Raw genomic sequence first — 15,038 nt, 5'->3', positions numbered from 1 at the left:
ACACACTCAAGTTCTCCGCCAACTCACTCGCGCATGCGCGTTCCCCAAACCCTTAAAGACACAGTACACTAATGCAAATATCACAGATATTACAGTATTGTACTTAGCCGCTAATACACCGATCCATCCCACCTACAACGTTCTTCTTTGCAGTCTCCATTGTTCATTAAACAAATTGCAAAAGATTCACCAACAGAGATGTCCAGAATACTGTGGAATTTTGTCGAAGAAAACAAGAGGCTTTTCTATCGGGTCCGATGGGGTCCAACCACTTCCGTTGCTTTTGTGACGTCACGCGCATAAATCATATCCAAAGGAGTTTTTCAACCGGAAGTGTGGCGGGAATTTTAAAATGTCACTTTATAAGTTAACCCGGCCGTATTGGCATGTGTTGCAATGTTAAGATTTCATCATTGATATATAAACTATCAGACTGCGTGGTCGCTAGTAGTGGCTTTCAGTAGGCCTTGAAAAAACTAATAATAATGACAACGGTCTTAACTGAAAGGAGAAGGGAAACTTTGGGATTGATGAAGACATTTTCCTGTCTTGTCTCACAGCAGGAGAGGAGATGCACACAGCAGCACCCGGCTGCTTGGTCATGCAAATCAGCTCACTTTGCTTCCACGTGACACCAGCTGTGACGTGAATAGCACAGACGTTGGGGGGAAAAAAACTATACGAAGGAGAACTAAACCTCACTTTTTTGAGGAATTTTGCCTATTTTTTTTATGTTTATTAATGATCCCCATTATTGGTTGCCACAACAACCCACTAGTCTTCCTGGGCTCCTCAAACTCAATACAATTACAAGTAAAAGCATATAATTATAACTACACAATACAGAAACAAATAAAAGCATCAATAAGAAAACAAACAAACAATTTACAGTCACATAATAATAATGACCATATAAATATAACTACACAATACAAAACCAAACACAAATCATCAACAAGAAAACTAATTTACAGACTCAGATAAAATATAATTTTCCTTTTAAAAATGTGTTTACTTTCAATGCCAGTGAGAATTGGAGGCAGGTTATTCCACAGCGATACAGATCTATAAATAAAAGATTTCCACAATGCATTCTTCCTGGGACCAGGGAGTACAAAATGCCCCTCACTGGACGCCCTGGTATTATGATCATGTATAGTGCTACTGTCAACTATTGGCCTATCATTCACAATCATTATGAAAGACATGACGACAATCTTTTTTTTCTTTTGATGCATTCTGAATATTAATTAAATGCAAACAAAGGTTTGCCTACAATGGAGCCTACACGAGCGTCGCTATTCTGCCTATGAAGCCCTTCAAAAAACATCCAAACACTTCCATTGAAGCTTTACATATACAATGTAAGTATACAGTATATGTCGGGGGTCAGCAAAGGCTAATATAGCTAATATAGACACTTACATCATGTGTTGCCTTTATTATAACACTTATATAAGACTTTTAAAGTCATTTTGATAGTAGGCTAATATAGCTAATATAGACACTTACATCATGTGTTGCATTCATTATAACACTTATATAAGACTTTTCAAGTCATTTTGATAGTAGGCTAATATAGCTAATATAGACACTTACATCATGTGTTGCATTCATTATAACACTTATATAAGACTTTTCAAGTCATTTTGATAGTAGGCTAATATAGCTAATATAGACACTTACATCATGTGTTGCCTTCATTATAACACTTATATAAGACTTTTAAAGTCATTTTGATAGTAGGCAAATATAGCTAATATAGACACTTACATCATGTGTTGTCTTCATTATAACACTTATATAAGACTTTTAAAGTCATTTTGATAGTAGGCTAATATAGACACTTACATCATGTGTTGTCTTCATTATAACACTTATATAAGACTTTTAAAGTCATTTTGATAGTAGGCTAATATAGACACTTACATCATGTGTTGTCTTCATTATAACACTTATATAAGACTTTTAAAGTCATTTTGATAGTAGGCTAATATAGCTAATATAGACACTTACATCATGTGTTGCCTTTATTATAACACTTATGTAAGACTTTTAAAGTCATTTTGATAGTAGGCTAATATAGACACTTACATCATGTGTTGTCTTCATTATAACACTTATATAAGGATTTCAAAGTCTTTTTGATAGTACGCTAATATAGCTAATATAGACACTTACATCATGTGTTGCATTCATTATAACACTTATATAAGACTTTTAAAGTCATTTTGATAGTAGGCTAATATAGCTAATATAGACACTTATATCATGTGTTGTCTTCATTATAACACTTATATAAGACTTTTAAAGTCATTTTGATAGTAGGCTAATATAGCTAATATAGACACTTACATCATGTGTTGTCTTCATTATAACACTTATATAAGACTTTTAAAGTCATTTTGATAGTAGGCTAATATAGCTAATATAGACACTTACATCATGTGTTGCCTTCATTATAACACTTATATAAGACTGTTAAAGTCATTTTGATAGTAGGCTAATATAGCTAATATAGACACTTACATCATGTGTTGCCTTCATTATAACACTTATATAAGACTGTTAAAGTCATTTTGATAGTAGGCTAATATAGCTAATATAGACACTTACATTATGTGTTGCCTTCATTATAACACTTATATAAGACTTTTAAAGTCATTTTGATAGTAGGCTAATATAGACACTTACATCATGTGTTGTCTTCATTATAACACTTATATAAGATTTTTAAAGTCATTTTGATATTAGGCTAATACAGCTAATATAGACACTTACATCATGTGTTGACATCATTTAACACTTATATAAGTCTTTTCATTTTTTGTGGCTCCAGACATTTATAATAACGTGGTTTGGTGGCAAATAAGAGTCAGAGTGGGATTGAGCAAGGCAATGTTTAGACTCCAGTAAAGTGCAGCACTTAACAGTACCCCCCCCCCCCCACCATGACAGCAACAACAACAACAACAACAAAACCTACATGAAATCCAGCTGTATTGTTAGACGCTGCCAACACTCCCAGACATAATCTGACTTGAGGTGAGATGAGCGGATTAGCGAGCGTCTAATCCACGCAGGTGCAGCCGTGGCCTGAGGTCTTCACACAAGTCTATGTTTAGTATGCAGCATGGCGGCGTGCAAGAAGTGGAGCACGCTGCCGCTCTTGGGGGATTTCAGTCGCCATAAATAGACCCGAAAAATAGCAGATCAAATAGGGAAGTGTTTTTGTGGGGAAAGAGGTGATATGAACTTTGTGATTGAGCTGGGGAAGGAAGTTCAACCTTGTTGTGGCATTTTTCTGTCCCCTATTAATCACAGTGTCACTTCCTCTTCCTTCCCGGCTCGCTCACTTCCACAATTTCCCCTTTTTCTAATTGTCCGCTTTTAATTAGCCAGCACGCCGCGGTGACAGGAAGGCAATTAAAAGCCAAATGGAAACTGATAGTCAGTGCGGGTGTTATTTTAGAGGCTTGTTTCACGCAAAAAGGAGCGTAACGTTGGACGTGTTCGTTATATAAGAAACATTCTCACTGCCGGTGCCGGATTTTTGTTTTTGGGAGTCATGCATTACATAAAAGGTGTTGCTGATACATCATTGTTGTTGTTGTTGCTTGACTCGTATTAATCATGTGCTGTGGTGTTACATTCATGTCTGCGCGTGACGTCTGGAGGCCGACACGTGTGAAGACAGGAAGCCAGGCCGAGCAGGTGAGCGGCGACGTCGTGGAGCGCGCCGCTCAGTAATTAGGAACATCACAGCTGCATTTCCTGCGGGGAGTCATTTGCTTGCATCGCAGCAAAGTGGAGTGATCCAAACAAGTAAACACTTCTTTATTGATGACTCCACGGGGGGGCGGGAACAAGCGTTGTTGTTTGACATACAAGTACGTGACAAATACGCTACATTCCCAAAAGTATTTGAACCTGAAGTGCCATCCCGTTCCTAACCCATAGGGGTCAATATGACGTCGGTCCACTGGTGGCAGCTATTACAGCAGGGGTCCCCAAACTTTTTGACTCGGGGGCCGCATTGGGTTAAAAAAAATTGCCCAGGGGCCAGGCTGTGTATATGTATGTATATATATATATATATATATATATATATATATATATATATATATATATATATATATATATATATATATATATATATATATATATATATATATATATATATATATATGGGGAACGCTGGTGTGCTGGATTGGTCTCAGGTTTGTCCTCTAAGCTTGGAGAATAAACCACAACATACCAACTGCTGCCTGTTGATTGAATATAAACATCAGCTTATTGCCATAAAAAGAATCTGGGACTAGCAATTTGAATTCCCCATTGGAGGAATGCTGGTCGACACAACAATATACACTACCGTTCAAAAGTTTGGGGTGACATTGAAATGTCCTTATTTTTGAAGGAAAAGCACTGTACTTTTAAATGATGATGACTTTAAACTAGTCTTAACTTGAAAGAAATACACTCTATACATTGCTAATGTGGTAAATGACTATTCTAGCTGCAAATGTCTGGTTTTTGGTGCAATATCTACATAGGTGTATAGAGGCCCATTTCCAGCAACTATCACTCCAGTGTTCTAATGGTACAATGTGTTTGCTCATTGGCTCAGAAGGCTAATTGATGATTAGAAAACCCTTGTGCAATCATGTTCACACATCTGAAAACACTTTAGCTCGTTACAGAAGCTACAAAACTGACCTTCCTTTGAGCAGATTGACTTTCTGGAGCATCACATTTGTGGGGTCAATTAAATGCTCAAAATGGCCAGAAAAAGAGAACTTTCATCTGCAACTCGACAGTCTATTCTTGTTCTTAGAAATGAAGGCTATTCCACAAAATTGTTTGGGGGACCCCAAACTTTTGAACGGTAGTGTATATATATATATATATATATATATATATATATATATATATATATATATATATATATATATATATATATATATATATATATATATATATAGTTATATATATATATATATATAGTTATATATATATATATATAACTATATATATATATATATATATATATATATATATATATATATATATATATATATATATATATATATATATATATATATATATATATATATATATATATATTTATATATATATATATATAGTTATATATAACTATATATATAACTATATATATATATATATGTATATATATATATATATAGTTATATATATATATTTATATATATATATTTATATTTATATATTTATATGTATATACATATGTATATATACATATTTATATATATATATTTATACTTTGTGACATTTGCGCAGAAATGGCTTTCTTCTGGGCCAAATCCAAATTTCCCAAGACTTGACAAATCTTTTGCCTTCCCCATGACTCAGAATCCAGAAAGATGTGTGCAGCACTGGATGAAAGATGCAATGGTCTGTCAGAAGCCCAGAAACTCACTGACCTTTTATACACACACATTAATTACAAACAAACATGTCACAGGTGAGGATTGGAGCCTTGATTAGCCATTCAAACCTGTTTGTGTCAACTTTTGTGCATGTTATCAGATCAAAGTCACTAGGGTATGTAAACTTTTATCAGGGTCATTTGGGTACTTTCTTTGGTCATTTTGATTTAAAAAGAGTAAACACAGTTGTTTGCCAATAAATAGCTTCACACAACCATTAAGCATGAGTGGAAGAAAGGTTTTTGTGTTATCATTCATATTCTCTGAAGAATGGCCAAGAAATCATGAATTCTCCCAGGGTATGTAAACGTATGAGCACAACTGTATGGTGAATGTTCATATTCATCTTGGAGAACGCAAACCACCAAGTTTAAGTATATAGTGGTATTTCAGTTTGAGCATATATTAACATATGGCTCCTTAGTTTGACATTGGCAGGTGACATTCGTAGGAAAGAGGGCCAGATTGGGACTTCGGAATGCAAAAGTGATAGCCGTATCCTTGTGTAGAGACTACCTGTCTAGTTCAACGCCAACATTTAAGTTATGACATGAAGCAGTTGTTTTCCCAGACACTTGAACATCTCATTTTATGGTCAGGATGTGCTCTCCTGACTTAGCACACACACAGAGAGACAGGAAGGAGGAATACAAAACTGATGTTTTGGCTTCTCCAAGTCAGGAGTGCCCCATTTTCTTGACCTGACCTCCTCCAGGGAACTGCAATCCTGTATAAGGACGCTCGCTTGTAATAAAGCAACTTTTGGTTCAGTAAAGAGTCTCCGACGTCTCTTTTGATCCAGCCACACTGCCATGTCACCCTTCTATCCGGACGAGGATGACAAGACCAGAAATACACTTCACTACGAATAGCTAGCCGTTGCCATCGAAGGAATTCTGAATCTGATTTTGCAGCAGGGAAGAGATGATTAGTAAGTATTGGGCCTATATGTACAACATTGTTGATCTGCGTTGAGACCACATTCTGAAGGTATTTATCACAACTGGGCTATTACCGAAGTCTGAAATAGTAAGTGGGAGATCTGAGGTCACCAGGGCCTGGAGAGATGTAGAGATACAGGATGTGGTATCTGAGTCGGGAGTGTGGAGCCAATATATCATTTTTGTAATATTTTTGTAAAGTTTGGAAGTGCCATGCCACCTTTTGACTAGTCGTTCTAATCGTATTCTGGGTTTTCCACCATCCCATAAAAAGGAGGTTAGGGCTTTATTAATGGTTTTAAAGAGATATTTTGGTAGGTAGATTGGGATACACTGAAACAAGTAAAGAAATTTGGGCAGCACATCCATTTTGATACAGTTTACTTTTCCTGGAGGATAGATGAAGTGACTTCCTTCTTCTCAGGTGTAGTTTAACTCTTTCAAACAACGTGTTCAAATTTTCTTGGTAAAGGTTTAGCATGTTCCTGGTAATATTAATACCCAAATATTTAAAGCCATTTCTGGTCATTTGGAATGGCAGAACGTTGTCCTGCATCAAAAATACTAGATCCACTCGACGTTCATTGCACCGGTCGCCCAGGTGGGGTTGGGGGTGGGGTTGGGGGTCCCCACATCTGCGGTCCCCTCCAAGGTTTTTCATTGTATCCCATTGGGTTGAGTTTTTACCCTGATGTGGGATCTGAGCCGAGGATGTCCTTGTGGCTTGTGCAGCCCTTTGAGACACTTCAGAGATTTAGGGCTATATAAATAAACTTTGATTGATTGATTGAAAAGGGCCAGGTCATTAACTGGGTAACATTTACTTTGACTAAGATTCAGTTTATACCCAGAGAATGTGCCAAGCCTTCTCAAGGTTTCGATAATGCTTATATACTTAAAGGGGTCTGATACATACATTAATAGATAATCTGCGTACAAAGATACGCTATGTTCCTGTCCACTTCTATGGATACCACTTATTGTATTATGGTAATGATTTAGGAGTGTTTGGACAAAGGTTCTATAGCCAAATCAAATAATAAAGGGCTGAGGGGGCGTTCCTGACGAGTCCCTCTTGACAGTTGGAAATACTTTGATTGTTTGCCGTCTGTAATTACAGAGTCTTTTGGTGAAGTGTATCGCAGTTTGATCAATGAGATGAGATTTGGGCCAAATCCAAAATTTCCCAAGACTTGCAAATTTATACCCCCATTCCCAACCCATCAAAAGCTTTTTCTGCGTCGAGCGCGGTAATCACCTCAGGGACCCTACTGGAGGCGGGAGAGTGGATAGTGTTTTCAAGTCAGCGACTGTTTGTAAAAGAATGGCGCCCTAAGATGGTCTATAGAAATCATGTCATGCATATTATCTTCCAATTGGAAGGCGAGGGTTTTGCAAACATTTTTACATCATATTTTAGAAGGGAAACGGGCCGATATGAGCCACATTCAGTGTTTAGTTTGTCTGGTTTCAGCAAAAGACCAATCGATGCTTCACTTAGAAGATGGAGGATAACTTGGCAGCAAACTTTTCACAGAATTCAAATGGGTAGCCATCTGTGCCGGGTGTTTTACCGTCTTGCAGTGCCATTATTGCGGCAGTGACTTCTGCCTGTTATACTTGGAAGCTCAGATCTATTTAGAAAACTTTCCATTTCAGTACCATCTTTAATGTTTTCTGATGCATATAGTTTCAAGTTCAAGTTTCAAGTTTATTCACAATACCATATTACGATTACAGCAGTAGTGAATATCCATTTAAGGATGGTGGTAAGTGAAAGGGTCCCCCAGATAAGCTAGAAGAAGCTTTTGGCAGGGGGTCCAGAGGTCAGTATATGCATGGAATGCTGAAACATGGTGGCAAGCACAAAAACGCGATGCGACAAACACAAAATAGGAGCACAAAAGCAAGTATACACATACATACATACATACCTACATTTAACCACGCACAACCCAACAGTAGTCTACCCTGAAGCCACATGTGACAATGCTAATCCTCTGAAGGAGCACTAGTCATTCACATGAGACATTAGAGATAGGTGGTTAATAGGTATGATTTCAGTTTCTTTTTGAATTTGGTTAATGAATACAGTATCCTGAGGCTCTCATCAGGCCGGTTCCAGATCTTTGGTCCCCTGCATGCAACACTTGGAGCAGTACAAGCCAGTAGACCATGTTTACCTGATATCAGGTCAAAGTTAGGAGTGTTGTGGGCATGCTGGGGAAGATAGATAGGAACCAAGCTACAGAGCCTGAGATTCAGCCTGTGGATGACTTGATAGGTTAGACAAGCATTGTCATAAATATTGAACTCTGTCAGTCTTAAGAGATGATAATTATGAAATAGATGTGGAGTGGGGGCATTAAACTTGGACCATGACAGGGCCCGTATGATTTTCTTTTGCATGGATTCTAATTTGTATAGAGGCTTTGCAGCTGACGTCATCAGCCACGCCCATTAGCTTGGCGGCCATCTTGCCGGTCACCAGTTCAGTGCCGGTCAACGACTCACACACGCTTTCTTGTTAGATCTGCTGCTATTTGAGCTTGGAATTGCCAGAAACCTGCTGTGCTGTTGGATGTAGCAACAGACGAGGCGATAAACCAAATCTTAGCTTCTATAGATTCCCGGCAAACATAAAAAAACGCGATAAATGGATCGCTGCGATTTGTCGTGAACGATGGAAACCTACGATTTACACAAGGATATGCAATGAACACTTCATATCAGGTATGTAAACAAACTATTCACCACAATCACACTGTTACTACCACGCGGATTTGTAAACAGACAGTAGGCTCTTCTGTGTGTGGTTTTTCCTTACCTTGGTCATGAGAAGAAATCGATTCTTGTTTGGAATCTGCCATATCAGGCCATCATGCACAAAACCTGCTGTAAAATACTTGTAGGCATCCAGACTCTTGTATGCCTTAAGGTCCTTTCCAGTGTACGGAGATGGTGAATCGACGAGGTAATTATAAATGTCTGGATATGAGAGATCAGGCAGGTCGGCTGTTGCAAAATGCTCAGGTGATTTTAGCATGCTTCTCGGTAAAAGGTACGGATCCGTTGTGCCGACAAGGTTCAACTTCTCTCGGTAACGTTTCTTGGACTCTTCATCCAAATGCACAACTTCATTGGATAGCAAATCAGCCATGATTCGGATGAAATCGGTGAAAATGTAGTGCAGAAATCAAACTGAATCTGTACAAACACGTAGGAACGAGCTGACCGGTTGACCGGCAAGATGGCGGCACAACACAAAGTCTGCAAAGCCTCTATAGGTAGGATAGGGAAGGTGTTACACCAGATAACATTACAGTAGTTTAGATGTGGTTGAAAGAGAGTTTTGTATAAAGTAGAGCATAAAGAGGAAGATATTGACGAAGGTGAAAGAACAGGCCAACATATTTGGATAATTTGTTTAACAGATGGCTAATGTGACATTTGAAATTGAGGTATTCGTCAATGATGACCCCGGGAATTTTGTGGAGTTCACTCTCCATATAGCTTTGAGTAAAATAAAGAGCATGCTTTGTTGATTTCTTCTATGTCAGTACTTATTTCTCCATTAATTTTCCGTATTTGCGGAATTTGTTGAGATGCTGAGCGACATTTAAGTTGTTGGGCTTTTTCCTCTTGTTCATAGATACACCCTCGTGATTTTAGCAGGAGACGTTCTATTTTTTCTGATGTTAATACATTGTTTTGTGTTTGAAGGTCCAGTTTATTTTAGATAATTTAGGGAAGGAGAACTACAGTATTGTACTATTCTACTACATGAATGGTACACAGGGGACAAGAAGGACAAAGCCTTGCTTTGAGGGAGTATGAAACGCTGAGGGTCAACACTCCTAATCTAGTCCATGTAGGTTGACAGCAGCCTGGCCATCCTTGAAATGTTTTTAGATTTAGTCGAGCACAGAGTCAATCATACAGTTTAGGTCTCCTCCGAAGATCAGTTGTTGTGAGTTTAGGTTTGGGATTAATGAGAATATTTTCCACATAAAGTTATCGTCGTCCCAATTAGGGGCGTAAACATTAATCAGCACAGCAGGTCATTGGTAAAGGAGTCCAGTTAGAAATCTTTCTTGTTTTCTGTGTTATATGTGTTTTATGTTACACGATTGCGCCAAGAAAAATTCCTAGTTTGTGAACCTGTTCTCAAACGATGGCAATAAAAACTATTCTGATTCTGATTCTGATTGTGGATCTAGAGTAAACTGTTAGCTGCACTAAACTGTGTTCTTTTATGTATCACTATGCCAGTGCCACGTGATGTGGAGTCAAAATTTGAGTGGAACACATGGCCAACCCAGCCCTTTTTCAGTCTGAATTGGTCTTTGATTAATAGGTGGGTTTGTTGGAAAAAAAGGCAATGTCACTTTTTAAGCGTTTAAGGTGAATAAATATCCTGGCTCCTTTAAAATGTCCGTTTAGCCCCTTAGCTTTCCAACTAATAAATCATATAGCAGTCTTTTTTGTATTATCGTTGTTTCCCATTGTTATATATATTATTATTATTAAATTATGTCGGCTCTATTGATAAACTCACTAACAACTTTGACGATGCCTTGCGCGAAATTATTGATAGTATAGCACCGCTAAAGCAAAAAAGGGCCCCTAAAAGGCGCACCCCATGGTTTACAGAAGAAATTAGAGCTCATAAATTATCATGTAGAAAACTGGAACGCAAATGGCGCGCGACTAAACTTGAGGTTTTCCATCAAGCATGGAGTGATAGTTTAATAACTTATAAACGCATGCTTACCTTAGCTAAAGCTAAATACTACTCAAATCTCATCCGCCTCAACAAAAACGATCCTAAATTTCTGTTTAGTACAGTAGCATCGCTAACCCAACAAGGGACTCCTCCCAGTAGCTCCACCCACTCGGCAGATGATTTTATGAATTTCTTTAATAAGAAAATTGAACTCATTAGAAAGGAGATTAAAGACAACGCATCCCAGCTACAACTGGGCTCTATTAACACAAATACGACTGTATATACGACGGACACTGCCCTCCAAAATAGTCTCTCTATTTTTGATGAAATAACATTAGAGGAATTATTACAGCGTGTAAGTGGGATAAAACAAACAACATGTTTACTTGACCCACTTCCTGGGAAACTTATCAAGGAACTGTTTGTATTATTAGGTCCATCAGTGTTAAATATTATAAACTTATCACTTTCCTCCGGCACTGTTCCCCTAGCATTCAAAAAAGCGGTTATTCATCCTCTGCTCAAAAGACCTAACCTCGATCCTGACCTCATGGTAAACTACCGACCGGTCTCCCACCTTCCGTTTATTTCCAAAATTCTCGAAAAAACTGTTGCACAGCAGCTAAATGAACACTTAGTGACTAACAATCTCTGTGAACCTTTTCAATCCGGTTTCAGGGCAAATCACTCTACGGAGACAGCCCTCGCAAAAATGACTAATGATCTATTGCTAACGATGGATTCTGATGCGTCATCTATGTTGCTGCTTCTTGATCTTAGCGCCGCTTTCGATACCGTCGATCATAATATTTTATTAGAGCGTATCAAAACACGTATTGGTATGTCAGACTTAGCCTTGTCTTGGTTTAACTCTTATCTTACTGACAGGATGCAGTGCGTCTCCCATAACAATGTGACCTCGGACTATGTCAAGGTAACGTGCGGAGTTCCCCAGGGTTCGGTTCTTGGCCCTGCACTCTTTAGTATTTACATGCTGCCGCTGGGTGACATCATACGCAAGTACGGTGTTAGCTTTCACTGTTATGCTGATGACACCCAACTCTACATGCCCCTAAAGCTGACCAACACGCCGGACTGTAGTCAGCTGGAGGCGTGTCTTAATGAAATTAAACAATGGATGTCCGCTAACTTTTTGCAACTCAACGCTAAGAAAACGGAAATGCTGATTATCGGTCCTGCTAGACAGCGACATCTATTTAATAATACCACCTTAACATTTGACAACCAAACAATTAAACAAGGAGACTCGGTAAAGAATCTGGGTATTATCTTCGACCCAACTCTCTCGTTTGAGTCACACATTAAGAGTGTTACTAAAACGGCCTTCTTTCATCTCCGTAATATCGCTAAAATTCGTTCCATCTTGTCCACTAGCGACGCTGAGATCATTATTCATGCGTTCGTTACGTCTCGTCTCGATTACTGTAACGTATTATTTTCGGGCCTCCCTATGTCTAGCATTAAAAGATTACAGTTGGTACAAAATGCGGCTGCAAGGCTTTTGACAAAAACAAGAAAGTTTGATCATATTACGCCTATACTGGCTCACTTGCACTGGCTTCCTGTGCACTTAAGATGCGACTTTAAGGTTTTACTACTTACGTATAAAATATTACACGGTTTAGCTCCAGCCTATCTCGCCGATTGTATTGTACCATATGTCCCGACAAGAAATCTGCGTTCAAAGAACTCCGGCTTATTAGTGATTCCCAGAGCCAAAAAAAAGTCTGCGGGCTATAGAGCGTTTTCTATTCGGGCTCCAGTACTCTGGAATGCCCTCCCGGTAACAGTTAGAGATGCTACCTCAGTAGAAGCATTTAAGTCCCATCTTAAAACTCATTTGTATAATCTAGCCTTTAAATAGACCCCCCCTTTTTTAGACCAGTTGATCTGCCGTTTCTTTTCTTCTCTCCTCTTCTCCCCTGTCCCTTGCGAGGGGGAGTTGCATAGGTCCGGTGGCCATGGATGAAGTGCTGGCTGTCCAGAGCCGGGACCCCGGGTGGACCACTAGCCTGTGCATCGGTTGGGGACATCTCTGCGCTGCTGACCCGTCTCCGCTCGGGATGGTTTCCTGTTGGCCCCGCTGTGGACTGGACTCCCGCTGATGTGTTGGATCCACTGTGGACTGGACTTTCACAATGTTATGTCAGACCCACTCGACATCCGTTGCTTTCGGTCTCCCCTAGAGGGGGGGGGTTACCCACATATGCGGTCCTCTCCAAGGTTTCTCATAGTCATTCGCCGACGTCCCACTGGGGTGAGTTTTTCCTTGCCCGTATGTGGGCTCTGTACCGAGGATGTCGTTGTGGCTTGTACAGCCCTTTGAGACACTTGTGATTTAGGGCTATATAAATAAACATTGATTGATTGATATAAAGTGAGAGAGCTTAAAAGTGATATATTAAAGCATATAACAATGGATAGTAAGGTACGGTAGCAGAGTACTCAGCATTTCCCTTTTTTTCTCTAAGAAAATCATTGTTTGCAATAAACTGATAGTGCCCTTTCCCAAAACCCATTTCCACCCCCCCACACACAGAAACCCCCCAAAACACAGTACAAAGTTTGAACAAGGCCTATTCCTAACCTCCCGCTGAGTTAAGCTGCGGAGTAAACGCTGTACTACGAGACTTCTTGTTAAACGGTGGCATGTTCCAATAGCCAGGAGGGCTCCCAACCATCTAAAAGGGGAATACTTACACAATTTAAATGCAAAAAGAGAAGACATGTCAATTAAGCTATTTGGTGTGACACCTACAGTTCACGTGTGTAGTAACTCATATGGCTTAATGTACATGAGCTTTTTGCAACAACGGTTGACACTGCCTATGTAGTGCCGCAACAACTCCTAGTAGTAAGTTCACCATACCTTACATCCGACTACTGCTTGTGAGCTTGGAGAGCAAAGAATCGAATGTCCAAATCCAAACAGTAAACATTGAGTGTGTAATTAAGGAATTGATGACCTATCTTTGTCCATCGCCAAATCTCCGGTCAAAGAACTTCTGTGCTTCATCAGGTGGACTGGAAGTCTCTGCAGAGAGTGGTGAGGACGGCGGAAAAGATCATCAGTACTCCTCTTCCTCCTATCCGGGAGATCGCAAAAAGCCGCTGCCTGACCATGGCTCAGAAAATCTGCAGAGACGCCTTCCACCCCCACCAAGGACTGTTTTCACTGCTGGACTCTAGGAAGAGATTCCGCAGCCTGCGTAGCAGAACCTCCAGGTTCTGTAACAGCTTCTTCCCTCAGGCCGTAAGACTCTTGTATCCTGCAATACCATGAGCTAATGCAAGGAAATTTCGTTCTTATCTGTACTGTAACGTTCAAATTTGAATGACAATAAGAGGAAGTCTAAATCTAAGTCTAAGTCTAAGTGAGTCGCAGCTGAACGCATTTTCTCCGTGTGTAAATGGTAAATGGTAAATGGGTTATACTTATATAGCGCTTTTCTACCTTCAAGGTACTCAAAGCGCTTTGACACTATTTCCACATTCACCCATTCACACACACATTCACACACTGATGGCGGGAGCTGCCATGCAAGGCCCTAACCACGACCCATCAGGAGCAAGGGTGAAGTGTCTTGCTCAAGGACACAACGGACGTGACGAGGTTGGTAGAAGGTGGGGATTGAACCAGGAACCCTCAGGTTGCTGGCACGGCCACTCTCCCAACTGCGCCACGCCGATATGTTCCATATGTTGGATACAACATATGGAACTTGATACTCTTCTGGTACGAGGCTCGCTTGACGTCGTTGAAGCCGGTTGTCTTTTTTACGAGTGCTGTGCTGACATCCAGGTATAGAGCCACTAAGTAGAGTCACAATACTTGGTCTCATGGTTCCGCGCTGTTAGCGCTGCGTCTTTCTGCTGAAA

Source organism: Entelurus aequoreus, linkage group LG10 (assembly GCF_033978785.1).
Source record: "Entelurus aequoreus isolate RoL-2023_Sb linkage group LG10, RoL_Eaeq_v1.1, whole genome shotgun sequence".
Classification (NCBI taxonomy): Eukaryota; Metazoa; Chordata; class Actinopteri; order Syngnathiformes; family Syngnathidae; genus Entelurus; species Entelurus aequoreus.
Note: the sequence above shows the minus strand (reverse complement) of the source record.